General features: G+C 38.6%; 1 protein-coding gene across 3 annotated transcripts in view; it reads right to left on the bottom strand.

Moving 5' to 3' along the window:
• Positions 1–16,123, bottom strand: part of Glut4EF (Glucose transporter 4 enhancer factor) — a 328,825-nt gene that overhangs the window by 38,202 nt on the left and 274,500 nt on the right. The gene's annotated exons all lie outside the window — the stretch shown is intronic.

Here is a 16,123-nt window from a genome sequence, read left to right as displayed (position 1 = left end):
TGATGGGCCCCTCAATTTAGTTTCTTCGAGGGCATCCACCCTGTCCTTCAAGCTCTCATACAGGCCCACAAGAACGCTGAGTTGTTGCCTGATATCGATACACTCCTTGCATCGCGCACACACAAAGACATCCCCCATGGCAGTATCATGTCCCGTACCCGATTGCTCTGCAAACATCAAGCAAACAGTGCATTTTATAAGGCTGTGAGTCAGAGGACAACTGTCCCCCTCAGTTCTACTCTGAGTCACAGCACTTCCATTATCTTGAACCTTTTGCTTTGCTGCTCTTGTCTGAGTCATGATTCTATTTATTAATTAATTAATTATGTTAAATATAATTAATTATATTACGTTTGTAATCTAAGTCGTTATATGTATTTATTTAAAAGTACAATTTAACTGCTAACGAAGTTCAACTAACGCTATCTAGTACGGTATATAACTATCGTATCACAAAGGTGGGAAAGTTATGAACGGTAATCTACGGACACTTAAGTATTAATTAACTTTCAAATCTCGCTGTCTCAATTCAGAATAAACTAACGATCCTTACTACATCTATAAGCTACTTACAGAAATAATTCGATGTAAAAAAATATTCAATCAAGCGGCTAAATATGGCTAAAGAACGTCTCGTTCAGCGGAGTTGCAAACACGTGGATACCCTTACCGATACTTTTATGCAATTACAAGGCCGAGTAAAGAATAAATACACCAAATTAATCAGAAAATCACAAAATAATGTTATACTACTAAATTTAGAAAAACAAAAAAACAAAAGTTTTAGAAAAACAATAATTTCAAATCAATAAATAAGAAAAATCCACTTAGCGGCTTTTGCAACACATATTCAGTAACCTGCATTTATCAATTAAATCTCAATTGCCACTTTTTAGCGTCTCTACCTAATTTTTTCTAAGTTTTGTTGCAGAGTATACTTTAATTCCAGTCACTAACTGCCCTGTCAACCTAGGTATCATCGACAAATTTAGACATTAAATTTGATATTTCTTCATGAATATCGTGAATAAATATTGAAAAGAACAATGATCCCAGCACTGAACGCTGGGGTACTCACTAATAACATGGATTTAGTCCGTGTTAGTTGTTCTGTTTCTTCTACACGCCTTTTCTATAGATGCTTCAATGGACACTGTTCTTCTGAATTGGCTTTTATAATTCCCCCTCCCCCTCTCTTTCAAACCAACCCAAACATGTGCCACAACCAGTCAGCATCCTTTTAGTGTCCAATTTCAAACTCACAGAACCAACTTTTTTTCTTCCTCATTTATTCCTTCAACTTCCATCTTCTGGAACAACCTCCCTTTACATGTATTTCCTGAAAATTATAATCTACTGAAATTCCAGAGTAATGTCAATAAGTATCTTCTTTCAACATCTCAACCTTCAACCCATGTACGATACAAAGGTTCTAATACCACTCATGCTTGGAGTTTTCATGAAAATAAATAAATAAACTCTGGATCATCTTCCTCCTGTCTTTATGTACCTTTGTGCGGTGCAAACCTGCACACAGCAGCCCTGGCACCAGCATTTGTACTTGGTTAGAGGAATAAAATGTTACTCCATTTATAATCTTAAAAATTGAAAAAAAATAATTCAAACTGTTCAAGTTTTGATGTCATCTTTATTTTTAATCTGTTATGAGCACAACCATGAAAAATTCATTTTTTATATTAAAAATGAATATTTTAATAATTTTTCGAAAATAAAACACCCTCTGCTATTCTTTTGACATACATTTTAGTCATTTTTCTCCTCTCTTATTTGAGAATTTTTGAATATTATCTCCCCTATTATAATTATTATTATTAGCCATAGGGTGCAAGGAAACCTGAGGCTTATGCTGCACCAGCCAAAAAAAAAAAAAAATCCCGTGTTACCCTGAGAGAGAGAGAGAGTGTGTCAGAAGTAGAAGGAAATCATCAAGAAAGCAAGAAAGAGAAGAATGATGATGTCCAGCTCAGGACCCTGGGATTGCCAAGCCCATACTCACCAGATGTGAGCCCCTGGGGTATCTTGACTGACCACAAACAAAATGTCAATCAAAAAATTCACATGCTTCAATAACCAGCCAGGCTCTTCCATGACATGAAGTCAGACATTGTAAAGTGTAAAGAATACACACTTTAATAATTATACTAAGAAGAAGACAAAAGAACTTTATAGGACATGTATTGAGAAGAGAAAGAACGTTGAGGAAAGTGGCTGAGGCGAAGATGTGTGGGAAGAGAGCTGTTGGGAGAAGGGGAATTGAAATGATGGATTGGATGGGAAGAGGAAATTATGCAGGACTTAAAAGGAAAGCACAAGATAGAGAAGTATGGCATCAGTGGAGCCCTGAACCTGCCTGGGGGCAGAGAACTAGAAATGCTGATTTTAAATTGTTTTTCAGCAAATGAATATGATTATTGAGAACAGTCTTATTTCGCCTTGCATTTTTACTGTTTGTGCAATAATTAACAAAGATTTCTGAAATTTTTCAATGGGAAAATCAAAGAAAACATTTTTGTTGAAAGGCATTTGTGAGTTTCAGTTGTGTGGGCTGAGTACAAGAGAGCACAAAATTGCTGAAGTTATGCAGGCTCCCTCAGATTGTATGACTAGCTCTGGGTTAAGCGACATGTACTATAACTGCATTAATATAACTCCAAAATTAATAACTGCAATGACTATAAACCCATATGTAACAGTGATTTTAGATATGTGAACAAGGTCAGTACATTTGCAGTTTGGTCTCTCTTTAATGTTGTGTCTGTTTCATTTAGCACAGCTAAATTTAGCTAGTTGTTTAAAGCAATATCCTTTTGGGCGGTAGTCAATATATACCATATGATAAATGTGTAGTACCTTCATTATTTAAAATATATATATATATATATATATATATATATATATATATATATATATATATATATGTTGGATATCCCCATAGCTACTGGTCAAACTTTTCTTTGCATCTAAGTGGAAAAAGGCATAGCCTGTTCATTTTTTACAAATTCTAAGCAAAGGTAAAAGAACATGTTTAACAAGTACAGGTCACTGTTGAAAAAAAGCCGTGAATTAGGGTTGAATTTGAAAGTGTCTGCAATTCTGCCCAGACACGATAGGAGGGAGTATATGATGAGAGCCCTGTTGAACAATTCGGCCCTGGAAAGATTGTGCAAGGCTCAAGGGGTAGAATTTTTTCCAGCCTGGTCCGTACTTGTTAACAGGAGAGACTGCTTCTACTGGGATGGGATACACTTAAATAGAAAGGGTGCAAGAATGTTTGCTGATGCTATCGAGGCAGTGTTAGGTGGGTCGGAAAACTGCTAGATTGGGGAGATACAAGGACTAATAGATTAACAGCAGCCACTGGCAGAGGTGAAAGTGATTCTTGCACTGCTTCTATTGGAATGAGCCGCAGCCTGGAAAATAAGATGAAGGATATTTCAGAGACTGCAGGGAGTCATTGCGGTACAAGTAAACACATGGGTTGTGTTAGGGTAGCTAAGAAAAAAAACAGGTGCATGTATACTTGCATATACACCAATGCGAGGAGTTTAGTAAATAAATTTGATGAATTTGAGGTATTGCTCAAAACATCAAAGGCAGATATTGTGCGGATTTCAGAGACGTGGTGTCACACAGATATAAGGAATGCAGAACTGGAATTTGGGGAGTACAATGTCTACAGAGGGGACAGACAGCATAGGAAGGGAGGAGGAGTTATGCTATTAGTTAAGAAATACATAAAATCCAGGGATTTTAAGTCAGTCGACATTGTTGGGCAGTGAAGTGTCGAGTCAGTTTGGTGTGACATAAGCATTGGGAGATCAAAATTGAGAGTAGGAGTGTGCTATAGGCCTAATGACTCTGATGAGTATAATAAGAAACTGTACAGGGAAATAGAGTGGGCCAGTAAATCAGAGTCTTATAATGGGGGATTTGAATTTCCCAGATATTGACTGGAATTTGGGGACTGGTCACTCACACATTAGCAAGGCTTTTCTGGATTTACTGGATGATTGTTTTCTACATCAGCATGTTCAGGAGGCAACTAGAGGAAGTAATACTCTTGATTTGATTATCAGTAGTGATTCTTCATGCATTAAGAATCTGCAGGTAAATGAACCACTAGGTGGCAGTGATCACAGTGTGCTGAAGTGGGATTTACTCAAAGAGGTAACTACCATTAGGGGTAAAGGGAAGGGTTATTGCTTTCGTAAAGGTGAGTGCGATTGACTGAGACAGTATTTAAATTCTATACGGTGGGAACAACTGATGATGTTACCAACAGCAAATTCAAAATGGGAAGCATTCAAAGAACTTATCTTGGAAGCTACTAGGCTTTACATACCAACTAAGAAATATTGTTCAAGGTTTAGGCCTAAGTGGATGTCAGATGAACTAATGAGACATATGGCAGAGAAGAAAAATGCTTGGGATACATACAGATTAATATGTGACACAGAAGCCTATGATAAATACAAGTTGATCTGTAACCAAGTTAAAAAGGAGGTTAGGCAGGCGAAGGCAGATTACGAGAAATCTTTGGCAAGGGATGCAAAGAAAAACAGCAAAGAGTTCTTTACTTATGTAAACTCTAGAAGGAAGAGGATGAATCAGATTGGTCCACTTGATATCGATGTTTCAACTGTTGATGATTCTGCTCAGGTAGCTAACAAACTAAATGAATATTTTGTATCTACATTCACACATGAGGGATTATTCAGTGAGAGGAATGCCAGAGGTGTATTAAACTTTGGCAGTAAGCAAGAGAATCTTGTAATAACTGAGAGTAAAGTGGAGGAGAAATTGTTGAAGATAAATACAAGAAAGGCATCTGGGGTGGATGGGATCTATCCAGTTATATTAAAGTGGGAAGTAAGCAAACCCTTAGCCATAATTATGAGAGCTTCCTTGGACTCAGGGGAAGTACCCATGGACTGGAGATATGCAAATGTGACCCCAATTCACAAAGGAGGATCAAAGGGCGACACAAGTAATTATAGACCTGTTAGTTTAACTTCTGTTCCCGGAAAATGAATGGAGGCACTGGTTAAAGAAGCACTGCAGGATCATCTAGACAAGACTTCAGTTATAGCTCAGACACAGCATGGTTTTGTTAAGGGGAAGTCTTGCCTGACCAATTTGATTGGATACTATGATGCAGTCACAAAAAACTGGATGCAGGGAATAACTTTTATATTATATACTTGGATCTTAGAAAGGCTTTTGATACTGTTGCACATGGAAGACTGCTGCCCAAATTGGAGCAGTGTGGAATTGGAGGCAAATTGCTGCTATGGATAAAGGGGTGGTTGAGGGGGAGCAGACAGAGAGTGGTAATCAATGGACACTGCTCATCGTGGACTAATGTTATTAATGGAGTCCCTCAGGGTTCAGTGTTGGGTCCATTGTTGTTTTCTGTATTTATAAATGATATTGATGACGGTATATCAAGCTTAATGTCCAAGTTTGCAGACGATACAAAGGTTGGGAGGGTTGTCAAGGACACTACTGACACTATGCTGCTGCAAAGGTTGAGCAGATGGGCTGAGAGGTATCAAATGAAGTTTAACATTGACAAATGTAAAGTACTACACATGGGAAACAGCAACCCCAGAGCAACGTATCAAATCTGTGGTACTACACTGACAGTGGTAGAGAATGAAAGGGATTCGGGGTGGTTGTGCAGGCAGATATGAAGTTTTCTGAGCAGTGCAGACGGGCTGCAAGAGTAGCTCATGGTGTATTGTCAATGATATATAGGAATTTTTCTAGCAGGGATAAGGAGGCGATTATTCCCTTGTATAAGGCAATGGTCAGGCCACACCTAGAGTACTGTATACAGGTCTGGAGGCCTCATTTCAAGAAGGATGTAGAGATGCTGGAACGAGTACAGAGAAGGGCAACAAGATTAGTGAATGGAACAAAGGGGTGCTCTTACGAAGAAAGGCTTAAGTTTTGCAAATTACAGTGTCCGGAGACTAGGCCCCAGCGAGGTGATCTGATAGAGGTGTATAAAGCCTTGAATGGTTTGAGCATGCTCAATGCTGATGGGATTCTTCCTCTTGCTCAGAATAATCACCTGAGAGGGCATAAATTCAAATTGAGGAAAGACAGATGTACGATAGACGTGAGGAAATTTGCCTTTAGCCAGTGGGTGGATGGTTGGTGGAACAGACTTCCATCCCTTGTCGTGGAATTTGATAGCCTAAATATGTTTAAGGCTCAGCTGGACAGGTATTTCGAATGAACAGAGGGGTGAAGTGGAAGTGGTAATTTTTTATTTATTTATTTTTTTTTAATTTTTTTTTTTTTTGGCTAATGCTGCATAAGCTTGCTTTCTTGCATCAAATGCCTCTACTAATGCTAATGCTAACATGCCAACAACTAATTTCACTGGTAGTCATCCAACTATCTTTTGCCAATATGTCTACACCATTAGCCTTAGTCCACAAGCAAGATTTCTCCTTGGACTTTTAGTCACATTTTAGAAATGAGAAGTTGGCAATCAAGAAATGCAAGCAAAATGAAGATGCAAAGTAATTTTCTCAATCACTATGCACATAGGAATAAATGTTACTCAGAGAGGAGACATTAAGAAGATAGTAGGGCTACCAATACATTCTTCATTTACTTCTGCTTAGATCTGTTTAATTACCCTTGTGCCATTGGACAACATGACATAGCCAAGTGGTGAATATGGAAGTACAGTAATATATGTGTTGACCATTGTTCAAATCACATAACCACAAAATACAGTAAATGATAATATTCATGTGAAATATTTTACGCTTCAAAAGAATATTATCTTCTGATCTGCATTGTCATGCCAGAATAAACGAAATATATGCTATTATAGTAAATGTTAGCATAGTTGCTAGCGGAATCGATTCTCATTTTACAACTGAATGTGTATACAGATGTTGATCAAGAAAATAATGCACTCTGAGCTGCATCAGAGACCCATCCCTAATAGTGTGCATGTAGTGTGTAAGTCCATGAACAGCTAAAGTTACAAATGTGGAAGTGTTGAGATCAGTCAGCAGAGAAAAGAAATTGCTGTCTCTAATCAAGAAACAAAAAACTTTTGTTTTGGTCACATTATGAGACATCAAGAAGAATATGCAGTGCCACAAATCATTCTGACTGGAAGAATTAATGGTAAGCAGAAGAATAGCATGGCTGGATAATTTGAAGGAATGGACAGGCAAAACTGTGGAACAATTATTATTATTATTATTAACCATATGGTGCAATGAAGCCTGAGGCTTATGCTGCACCAGCCAAAAAAAAAAAAAAAAATCCCGAGTTACCCTGAGAGAGAGAGAGAGAGAGACACAGAGAGAGAGAGAAGTAGAAGGGAATCACCAAGAAAAAGAAGAATGATGATATCCAGCTCATTATTTCATGATGTTTACAACAGATGCTGATTGCCAACCCCAGATGGAATGGCAACCTATGATGATGAGTGTTTAAGTCTCGATAGTGTGTATGTTTCAGGCACTGCCAAGACTTATGTTAAGATGAATATTCAGTTGTCAAGGTTTGTTGTGGCCATTCTTCCAGGTTATCAGCCAGTTGGGCACCTAAAAACTTGATGAAGCTGATATTCAGGTACTACTGCATAAAAATTTCAGCAAAGTCTGGTAGTTCTGTGACAACCAAATACCATACACCCTCCCACTGACACTGATGAGACCATGGTGATATACCCGGGATATATCCCCATGTGAAAAGGTCTAAAAAATACTAAGCCTATCATGCTGGTAGTAACCACTAAAGGGTGAATCAAGTAACCTGGGTTCAGATGTGGTGTCTACACCACACAATGGAATGGTCAAGCCTCTGTGATACTAAATTATATTAGGTGGTGGATGACTCTCACCAGCTAGTGCACTAAAACCACCTTGCTTAACCCCAAAAGTGGGCATGGCAAAAATCACACAAACATGCACACTGTTGCATTACATACAGTACTAAATATTTCTGTGAAAAATATTTAGTTTAAAAGAAAATAGTTTAAAATGGCACACTATAATTTTCTTATTCATTCAATCTTTCCACTGTGTTGAGTAATAAGAACAAATACCGTATTTCCCCATGTATAAGATGCACCTTAATTTTGGGGCCCGAAATTTGAAAAAAAAATGTATTACATAAAGTTACTGAACTCAAGTTTTATTCATCATAAAATTCATACAACTCCTCATCTCTGTCAAAACTCCCATCCATTAGCTTGTCCTCATCTGTGTCTGATGACGAATCAGTCTTCATATCTTGCCTCGTCCTCAGTTCCATCTATGGCATTTGAAATGCCACACTTCTTAAATGACTTGACAATGATCTCAATCTTGATATTATCCCAGGATCTTTTCACCCAGGTACAAACTTCTCCTATAGTTGGATTCTTCACTCTTCCTGATGGTGTCAAATTGTCCCCAGAAGACTTCATCCATTGGTTCCATTCGTCTCTCATGGCAGCTTTGAAGGGTTTGTTAATGCTGACATCAAGTGGTTGGAGCTGCGATGTCAAGCCTCCAGGTTTAACGGCAGGTTTTGTTTTTTCCTCTGCAGCAATCTTCTTTGTGTTTTTTGTTATGTGTCCTGAACTGATCAAGCACCAATAGGGCAGGTTTGCATAAAAGCCCACCTGGTCTCCTGCTCCAAACTTTCTCAAACCAGATCTTCCTCCCATCCTGATCCATCCAACCCTTGTCATGAACTTGGACAATCAAAAGAAGACATCCTCGAGGAATGTCTTCTTTTGGCATTGTTTTGCATTTGAAAATCAGCATAGGAGGCAGCTTGGTTCCATCAGCACAAGCTAGAACAACTGAATAATAGCTCTTTTCATGTCCACTTGTCTTCACAGTTACAGTTTTCACCCCCTTCCTATCAACAGTTCTGTTACTTGGCACATCAAACTGAAGGAGGACTTCATCCATATTTGCAATCTGTCCCAACTCAAACTGATGTGTCTTCCAACACTGAATGACAAAACGATGAATTCAAGGACCTTCTGCTCATAGCTTTCAGGCATCTTTTGGGCAAGTCTGGTGCATGTAGGCATGCTTAGTCCATTCCGTTTCATGAACCTGAAGCACCAATTGTGCCCTCCTTTGAAATCAGCAACTTCTTTTTCATCAGCAATTCTTCTTGCCTCATGCTGAACCATCTTTGTGGACACAGGAATTCCAATTACCCTTTGTGCTTCAATCCATATCTTCAATTCCCTCTCTAAATCAGGCCATTTTGCTGACTTGCCTCTCATGGCCTTCTTCTGCTGTGGCATTTTCAGTAGGGTTTCTTCTTCCCGTAGCCAGTCTTGGATTGTTTTCTCAGGTGGAGGAGGACCAAACTTACGTTAAGCAGCACGATTTCCATTCACTTTTGCAAACTGGATCACTTTGCCACATTCTGCCCATTGAACGTGGCAAAACGTAACCTAATATACCGGTAACAAGTGCGAAACAATGAGCGCAAAGGCAACTAGCATAAAAAAGCGGGAAATGCAAGTAAAAAAATCTACAACCACTGAATGAGAGCCTTGTCGATCAATTCGGCCCTGGATTTTTTTTTTTTTTTTTTTTTTTATTTGGTAGTTGTTGGCGCATCGGCTTCTGTGGCCATATTGCACCTCCCAAGGTTTTTGCAGTACTTTGATCCAAGCCCGAGGCGGGAATCGAACCCGCGACCTTTGGGTTGCCGGGCAGGTACTTTACCCACTCGGCTAGCCCGGTCGGCTCGGCCCTGGAAAGATTGTGCAAGGCCTAAGAGGTAAACTTTTTTTCAGCCTGGTCTGTACTTGTTAACAGGAGAGACTGCTTCTACAGGGATGGGATACACTTAAATAGAAAGGGTGCAAGAATATTTGCTGATGCTATCGAAGCAGTATTAGGTGGGTTGGAAAACTGCTGTTTTGGGGAATAGCGAGGACTAATAGATTAACAGTAGCCACTGGCAGAGGTGAAAGTGATTCTTGCACTGCTTCTATTGGAATGAGCAGCAGCCTGGAAAACAAGATGCAGGATATTTCAGAGACTGCTGGGAGTCATTGCAGTACAAGTAAACACATGGGTTGTGTTAGGGTAGCTAAGAATAGGAACAGGTGCATGTATACTTGCATGTACACCAATGCTAGGACTTTGGTAAATAAATTTGATGAATTTGAGGTATTGCTCAAAACATCAAAGACAGATATTGTTGAGATATCAGAGACGTGGTGTCACACAGATATAAGGAATGCAGAACTGGAATTTGGGGAGTATAATGTGTACAGAAAGGATAGACAGGATAGGATGGGAGGAGGGGTTATGCTATTAGTTAAGAAACACATAAAATCCAAGGAAGTGAAACCAGTCGACATCGCTAGGCAGTGCAGTGTCGAGTCAGTTTGGTGTGACGTAAGCATTGGGAGATCAAAATTGAGAGTAGGAGTGTGCTATAGGCCTAATGACTCTGATGAGTATAATAAGAAACTGTACAGAGAAATAGAATGGGCAAGTAAATCAGAGAGTCTTATAATGGGGGATTTTAATTTCCCAGATATTGACTGGAATTTGTGGGTTGGTCACTCACACACTAGCAAGGCTTTTGTGGATTTATTGGATGATTGTTTTCTACATCAGCATGTTCGGGAGGCAACTAAAGGGAGTAATACTCTTGATCTGATTATCAGTAGTGATTCTTCATGCATTAAGAATCTGCAAATAAAGGAACTACTAGGTGGCAGTGATCACAGTGTGCTGAAGTGGGATTTACTAAAGAGGTAACTACCATCAGGGGTAAAGGGAAGAGTTTTTGCTTTCGTAAAGGCGACTACAATGGTCTCAGACAATATTTAAATTCTATACAGTGGGACCAACTGATGATGTTACCAACAGCAAATTAAAAATGGGAAACATTCAAAGAACTTATCTTGGAAGCTACTAGGCTTTACATACCAACTAAGAAATATTGTTCAAGGTTTAGGCCTAAATGGATGTCAGATGAACTGAGACATATGGCAGAGAAGAAAAATGCATGAGATACATATAAATTAACATGTGACACAGAAGCCTATGATAGACATAAGCTGGTCTCTAACCAAGTTAGAAAGGAGGTTAGGCAGGAGAAGGCAGATTACGAAAAATCTTTGGCAAAGGATGGAAAGAAAAACAGCAAAGAGTTCTTTACTTATGTAAACTCTAGAAGAAGGGAATGAATCAGATTGGTCCACTTAATATCGTTGGTTCAACTGTTGATGATCCTGCTCAGGTAGCTAACAAACTAAATGAATATTTTGCATCAACATTCACACATGAGGAGTTATTCAGCGAGGGGGAATACCATAGGTGTATTAAACTCTGGCAGTAACTAGATAATCTTGTAATAACTGAGAGTAAAGTGGAGGAGAAATTGTTGAAGATAAACACAAGAAAGGCACCTGGGGTGGATGGGATCTATCCAGTTATATTAAAGGAGGCAGCAAAGGAAGTAAGCAAACCCTCAGCCATAATTATGAGAGTTTACTTGGACTCAGGGGAGGTACCCATAGACTGGAGATGTGCAAATGTGATCCCAATTCACAAAGGAGGATCAAAGGCTGACACAAATAAATATAGACTGTGAGTTTAACTTCTGTTCCAGGAAAATTAATGGTGGCCCTGGTTAAAGAAGCACTGCAGGATCATCTAGAAGACTTAAGTTATAGCTCGGATACAGCATGGTTTTGTTAAGGGAAAGTCTTGCCTGACCAATTTGATTGGATACTATGATGCAGTCACAAAAGAATTGGATGCCGGGAATAACTTTGGTATTATATATTTGGATCTTAGAAAGGCTTTTGATACTGTTGCACATGGAAGACTGCTGCACAAATTGGAGCAGTGTGGTATTGGAGGCAAACTGCTGCTATGGATAAAGGGATGGTTGAGGGGGAGAAGACAGAGAGTGGTAATCAATGGACACTGCTCATCGTGGACTAATGTTATTAGTGGAGTCCCTCAGGGTTCAATGTGGGTCCATTATTGTTTTCTGTATTTATAAATGATATTAATGATGGTATATCAAGCTTAATGTCCAAGTTTGCAGACGATACAAAGGTTCGCAGGGTTGTTAAGGACACTACTGACACTAGGATCTGGAAAGGTTGAGCAGATGGGCTTTGAGGTGGCAAATGAAGTTTAACATTGACAAATGTAAAGTGCTACATATGGGAAACAGCAACCCCAGAGCAACGTATCAACTCTGTGGTACTACACTGACAGTGGTAGAGAATGAAAGGGATCTGGGGGTGGTTGTGCAGGCAGATATGAAGTTTTCGGACAGTGCAGACGGGCTGCAAGAGTAGCTCATGGTGTCTTGTCAATGATATACAGGAATTTTTCTAGCAGGGATAAGGAGGTGATTATTCCCTTGTATAAGGCAATGGGCTGGCCACACCTTGAGTACTGTATACAGGTCTGGAGGCCTCATTTCAAGAAGGATGTAGAGCTGCTGGAACAAGTACAGAGAAGGGCAACAAGATTAGTGAATGGAACAAAGGGTTGCTCTTACAAATAAAGGCTTAAGTTTTGCAAATTACACTGTCTGGAGACTAGGCACCGGCGAAGTGATCTGAAAGAGGTGTATAAAGCCCTGAATGGTTTGAGCATGCTCAATGCCGATGGGATTCTTCCTTTTCTCAGAATAGTCACCTGAGAGGGCATAAATTCAAATTGAGGAAAGACAGATGTAGGATAGATGTGCAGAAATTTGCCTTTAGCCAGTGGGTAGTTGGTTGGTGGAACAGACTTCCATCCCTTGTTGTGGAAGTTGATAGCCTAAATAAATTTAAGGCTCAGCTGGACAGGTATTTTGAAAGAACGGAGGGGTGAAATGGGAGTGGTTTTTTTTTTTTTTTTCTGGCTGATGCTGCATAAGCTTGCTTTCTTGCATCATATGCCTCTACTAATGCTAAGACATACCCAGTTTTTAGACCCCAAATTTTTCAAAAAAGGGTGCGTCTTATACATGGGGAAATACGGTAATATCTTCGCTAACAGCAGCAGTCTTGCTAAATAAAAATTGTTTCCAAAATACTACTTCCAATGCATTGCGAAAAAGTTAAATAAATGTATAAAACAAAAAATCAATAGGAAAATTATACACAGTGAGGCTAGCAGCAAATTTTGTACATCAGATTTTTTTTTATGGCTATATTTTTTCAATTAAAAATACAGCCATAAACTAATCTGACGTAAAAAAAGCTTTTTTTTTGTTTGTGAATGTACCTGCTGACAAAAAATACTGGCTACGCTACTGCTCTTATTGTTTGATAATCTGGTTCTCTCCTTTATATATACAGCTACAGTAGCTACCATGTAGGCAGGCAAGGCAATTGCCTGCCTACATGGTAGCCACTCCGTGCCCTTTAGGGGCCCGTGTCTTTGGCTGTCTCCTATTTTTGCAATTTTGATATATACAGTCAGTTTTTGACAGTATATATTTCATATATACTGTCAAAAACTGTCATATTGTCATATATACAGTTTTATATACAGTATTGTCATATATACAGTTTTTGCAATTTTCATATATACAGTCAGTAACTACGCTACTGACTGTATATATATATTTTTTGACATCCGCTGATTTCTAAACAAAACTTTATATATCCATATTTTTGTCATCACTAATAAGTATAATATTTATTGTTTATAATTACTATTGCTAATGGATTTTTTTAATTTGTTCCAAGACAAGCTAAGTGATTCCCCTCCCCCCTTTTTTTGTAACCCTACTTAACGTTGGTGCTCATTGCATCACGATGTCTGTTTCAAAAACTGAGGTGTTTTTTGACTTTCCTGAAAAATTTTATGCATTGGATAATTCGATACGTTTTGTAGCGTACTGAAAATTATCTTGAAATTATCTTTTCTTTTCAATAATAATCAAGTGCATTCTTTGTTTGTATATTACGTGCAATTCATGTGAAACTAGCACAGCGTCATTTCATTTTGATACAGCCATTTTCCCGAAACCACCGCTGTGGGTCCAACAACAAGTTACTGAAGCAAATGAGTAAACTTGCCGGCCGGCTTTTTGAGTTGGCAAATTGCCACGCAAAAAAAAAAAAAAAAAACATGCTTCTAGCAAGGTCGTAGAAACCCAAAAGAGCAAGTCTACTAGCTCGTGTGTATACCCTGACAACAAGCAACGTTCTGGAAAGCTTCCGTTACAACCTACTTGAACTGCAGATCACGTGCAAAGCCTACTATCCAACAGTAAGGGTACGCCTATCCCAGAAACTCAAGGGAAGGTTATCAGGAATAGTTTAGAATAAGGGTTTGTAAGTTAAGTAATAGTTCGTTTTCCCTTCCTCGTTTTTTTGTTTGATTTAGAAGACAAAAAATGAAAAAAACGTGGCACAGTCCGGCAGGTTCTTGCCCTCAGGGTTGGTTCTTAGCTTTCGTTATTGTAAATAATTTTATTGCGCTATCTAATTTAACCTATCAGTATAAAGATGGCCGTGTACTGGGCTTATACAGATATTATAAACCATGAATTTTTGTTATTTTTTTATATAAAATTGGTAAAAGCTACTCGGTTTTTTTTTTTTTTTTTTTGTAGTTGTTGGCGCATAGGCTTCTGTGGCCATAATGCACCTCCCAAGGTTTTTTTTTTGTAGTACTTTGATCCAAATCCGAGGCGGGAATCGAACCCGCAACCTTTGGGTTGCCAAAGCTACTCGTAAACAATTCTTTTCTTACTCCTCCGGTCGAATGAGTTTTGAATTTCGTGTTTATTTTTCTTCACCGGTGCACTTTTAAAGTGCACCCATGGCAATGACAGACTTGTGAGCAGACTCCCTTGCTCAGTTTTCCTAAGCATTTTGATTTTTTTCACACAGATCCTTCACAAAGTCTGTGTAATATGCTCCTGTGATTGCTTAGCTTTTCTGAAGGTAATTATTATTTTCCGGGAACGGATGTTAAGCTAACCGGCCTGCAATTACCCATGCCACATTTTGATCCATTTTATGAATTAGGGATACATTTGCACATCTTCAGTTCATAGGGACCTCCTCCCCTCAATCCAAAGATGATCTCAGATTTATGGCTAAGGGTTTTCATACCTCCTTTGCTGCTTCTCTTAATATAACTAGATAGATTCCATCCAACCCAGGTGCCATTTTTACGTTTCTCTTCCACTTTCCATTCAAACACATAAAATCATTTATTTCCCCATTTAGACTTTGATAAATGTCTGGAAACCCCTTCCCTAAAGAATTCTTCATGTGAAGTAGATGCAAAATACCTATTCAATTTGTCAACAACCTGACTAAGGCCATCAACAGTTAACCCATTGACGTAAAGTGGTCTGATAGTAGTAGTAGTAGTGGCATGTGATGCAAGAAAGCAAGTGTATGAGCTTATGAGCAGTATCAGCCAAAAAAAAAAAAAAAAAAAATCACACCATTCCCTCCAAATGTTGATGTGATTCAACCTCTTCCTTCTACTGTCAATAGAAGTCTTTGCTAGAGACTTCTCATAATTTACAAAAAAGCTCTTCAAGCTCTCATAAATTCTCATCAGAATGACATGAGTTGGAGCCTAATTTTTTTACACTTTCTGCACCAAACACACAGAAAGACATCCCACCTTGGCTATATCGTGTCCTGTTCCAGATCTGGAAACATTGCACAAGTTGCACATTTTGTTAGGCCATGGTTCATGGGAGAATTGCCCCCTTCTGTTCTCCCCTGAGCCATGTCCCGTTCCACAAAGCCCTGCACACATTTCACATCTTGCACATTTTTTTAGACTGTGATGCATTGGAGAATAGCCTCCTTCGGTTCTTCCCCAAGCCACAGCACTCCCGCTACTTTGTGCCTGTTGCTTTGCTGCTCTTGTCTGGGGCATGATTTCCATTTAAATACAATTTAATTGTTTAACAATGAAAATTAATAATATTAATCAATTGACAATATTCCTAAATGCAATGATACATATTATGCTATCAAGTTATGTGTTATGCTATACTGTTAAGTTTGCAGAGTTTTAAATTAGTTTTATCCTTACTAAAAATAATATTTCTTAGCTAAAAACAAAAAAATATAAGACATTATTAAATATGTGATTAGTAC

This window comes from Mastigoproctus giganteus, chromosome 12 (assembly GCF_048544385.1).
Source record: "Mastigoproctus giganteus isolate SK-2022 chromosome 12, ASM4854438v1, whole genome shotgun sequence".
Taxonomy (NCBI): Eukaryota; Metazoa; Arthropoda; class Arachnida; order Uropygi; family Thelyphonidae; genus Mastigoproctus; species Mastigoproctus giganteus.
The sequence above is the reverse complement of the archived record's forward strand: the minus strand, read 5'-3'. Positions and strand labels throughout refer to the sequence as shown.